At 45.6% G+C, this 3,594-nt stretch overlaps 1 pseudogene; it reads left to right on the plus strand.

The window, feature by feature from the left end:
- Window positions 1–2,387: 2,387 nt before the first annotated feature.
- Window positions 2,388–3,061, plus strand: LOC100666576 (small ribosomal subunit protein mS25-like; annotated as a pseudogene).
- Window positions 3,062–3,594: the final 533 nt, after the last annotated feature.

The following is a 3,594-nucleotide window of genomic DNA, read 5'->3' on the forward strand; positions in this document are numbered from 1 at the left end:
CATGGGTCAGGATAGAGACTTCTACTGATTCACGCAGCTGCAGGGGCTGGAAAACCCAAGATCCGCAGCTAGGAAACAGCTGTTGCTCATAGGCTGTGAAGATCGACGAATACCAAGATCGGCAGGCAAGATTGCATGTAAGCTGCTAGCTCAAGTCCCAAGAACTGGAGGTCAGATGAACAGGAGCCAGCTGCAGGATCCAGAATGAGCAAAAGCCCCTGAGTCCCGCCAGATCATCACCCACACTCAATGCAGGCTACATGTCCAAGGAAACTCCCTTTCAACCAATTGGCTACACACACCAGACCCCATCATGGCAGTGATCACAACATCACACAACTGCCAAAACACTGAGAATCAGAGCCCAGTCAAGGTGACACACAATCTTAACCATCACAACATCTTATCAGAACCTCTGGGACACAGCAAAAGCAGTGCTTGGAGGTCAATTTATAGCAATAAATGTGCACATTCAAAAAGAAGAAAGGGTCAAAATCAAAACATGAACCCTACAACTCGAATAAACAGAGAGCAGTAAAAGAAGCCCTCAGGCACCAGAAGAAAGGAAATAATAAGGATTACAGCAGAAATAAATGAACTAGAGAATAGAAAAACAATTGAAAGAGTCAACAAGACCAAAAGTTGATTCTTTGAAAAGATCAACAAAATCAATAGACCACTGGCCAAACTGGCAAAAGAAAAACAGAGGAAGCAAATAACCCAAATAAGAAATGAGATGGGTGATAATCACAACAGACCCAACTAAAATTAAAAGAATGATAACAGAATACTGTGAAAAATTATACTCCAAAAATTTGAAAATCTAGAGGAAATGGACAAATTTCTGGAAACACACTGTCTTAGTTATTTAGTGCTGCTATAATAGAAATACCACAAGTGGATGGCTTTAACAAACTCACAGTCTAACAGGTAGAAGTCTGAATTCAGGGCATCAGCTCCAGGGGAAGGCTCTCTCACTCTGTAGATTCTGAAGGAAGGTCCATGTCATCAATCTTTCCTTGGTCTAGGAGCTTCTCCATGCAGGAACCCTGGGTCCAAAGAACGTGCTCTGCCCCCAGGGCTGCTTCCTTGGTCGTAATGAGGTGCCCAAGTCTCTCTACTTGTTTCTCTCTTTTACATCTCAAAAGAGATTGGCTGAAGACACAATTTAATCTTGTACATTGAGTCCTGCCTCATTAACATTAACTGCCATTAGTCCCATCTCATTAACATCACAGAGACAGGATTTACAACACATAGGAAAATAACATCAGGTGACAAAATGGTGGACAATCACACAATACTGAGAATCATGGTCTGGCCAAGTTGATATACATATTTTTGAGGGACAGAATTCAATTCACGACACACACTACTACTGAAACTAACATGAACCAAGGTAGAAAAATTAAATAAACCTATAACAACAAAAGAAGAGATTGAAGAGATAATTAAAAAAAAAAAAAAAAGCTGTGGCCCTGATGTTTTCACTGGAGAATTCTAGCAAACTTTCAGCGAAGAGTTAACAGAAGTACTACTAAAGGCACTTCAGAGCATAGAAAAGGATGGAATACTTCCAAATTCATTCTATGAAGTCAGCATAACCCTGATACCAAAGCCAGGTAAAGACACCATAAAAAAAGAAAATAACAGACCAATTCTACCCCTGTAGCCTTAAAAAAAAAAAAAAAGATTCAAATCATAGACATAAAAGAGATAGGAGAATACAACAGTTTAGCTATTTTTATTGCACTAGAAACTACTCTGGTTGAGTTTTTTTAGTATGGGGCGCTTAAAGTGACAATTCTGAGGCATCTCATTACCTAGAAGACAGAAATGCATTGGGCCTCCGGTTCAACGAGGATCGTGGATTTAAAAGATGTGTCTGTATTTCTCCTCTACTTCTGTGTCTGCTACTTTTTTTCTCTCACTCTACTATTTCCACAGGTTAGCTCGAACTGGAGAAGGTGGCCAGCAACCGTGTGCAGGTTTGTATACACTGTACTCAGTTACCAGAAAGAGGCTGACACCAGTTTTTTAAATCCAATTCTGCAATTCCTGGGAAGAGATTCATATTGGCCCAGATTGTAGTACCATGCCTGGACCAATGAACATTATCCATGGGAAGGGTCAAATTTTAGTAATTTCGATGGTTAGGACTGTGATTCCACTATAATCACATAGATGATGGAGTCGAATGGGGGCAGGTCCCCTACTAGAAAAAAAACACACATGTATATGTATGTTCCACATAAATAATTTAGCCTGAGGCCTTCATTTAGTAGATGATGAAGACAAGCAGCGTGGGGTCCGCCCCAATGGCGCAGACTTCTCTCCACAGTCCCAGCTCCCCCGCCGCCGGCCCCGCCAGGTCCGCCGCAGCCGCCATGCCCAGGAAGGGCCCCTTCCTCACCTTGCAATACCTGGGCCAGGGTGACGTGGGGTTCAAGCACTCGGTGAAGGCCAATATGGATTTTTTTACCCAGAAGTTTCAGAACTGGAATTTCAGAACTGGACGGTGAATTGCAACACGCGTGGGAAGCTGGGCGAGGGCGCCCGGAAATCTGTGTTTTTCAGTGTACCTCAGATCCAGTATAAAAATCCTTGGGTACAGATCACCGATGTTTAAGAACATGACGCCATCACCATTTCTACGGTTCTCTTTAGATGCTGGGGAGCAGGTCCTGATGGGATGTGGAGACCAAGAGCACTAAGAAGATCATGGAGCACTTCAGAAAAAAAAAAAAATGTGGGGAAGAGCGAAGAAACTCTCGAGAACGAGCAGCAGGCGAAAAAGAAGCTCTCACCCCGCCCACTTTGACGCCCGGAAGTATTGCCTTGGGGGGAGGGCGTCTGTGAGGTGGAAGGGCAGCTACCCTGCCCAGTCCTGGTGGCATTACGCAAGAGATGAGTGGGAAGTACAAAGCGACTCGGAAATCCAGTGCCCACTGCCTTGGCCTCTGGGGCTAGGGGATTGGGCCTGACTGCGAGGAGCTTGGTATGGGGTTCCCTTGGCCACAGGGAAGCCCCTGATCCTGTCTGTCCCCAGAGAGACTCTGGAAATCTGTTTAAGATAAAGGATCCTTTTTACACACCAGTGAAAAAGGACGTTGGGAAGGGAGGAGGGACTGTAGCTGAACTGCTAAATGAGTACCCCTGCACTATCGTGCCAATCAAATGCTTCTTCATCTAGCCTTGGGGTGTGCTGTCTGGTCTCAGAGGCAAAGAAGGAAGGCCTGCATGAGGACAGGGCTTTGGGAGGGGAGGTTGTATGGCCGGCTTGTGGACACCCCTGTCTCCATCCCTCTACCCTTTCCCGGCCTCTTTGGCCTCATGTCTTGTTCCAGACCCTGCTCTGGAGAACTGTGAGCTGCAGGGTTGAGTCTGGCAGAGCCCTGTCTGTGGCTGGCAGTGTGGACACTCCTGTATTCAGACCTTTTGGGCATTTTTCAGAAATCCAAAGGCAGCCCTTTGTGTAGTGCTCACCTTCTAAACCGAAGCAGTCCAGCCCTTTCCTCTGGGCTGCCCAGCTGTGGGTGTGCCAGGGCCGGACAAATCTGTGGTGCAGACAGACCAGCCTCACTCAGAGATGCA

Source organism: Loxodonta africana, chromosome 10 (assembly GCF_030014295.1).
Source record: "Loxodonta africana isolate mLoxAfr1 chromosome 10, mLoxAfr1.hap2, whole genome shotgun sequence".
In the NCBI taxonomy this organism is placed as follows: domain Eukaryota; kingdom Metazoa; phylum Chordata; class Mammalia; order Proboscidea; family Elephantidae; genus Loxodonta; species Loxodonta africana.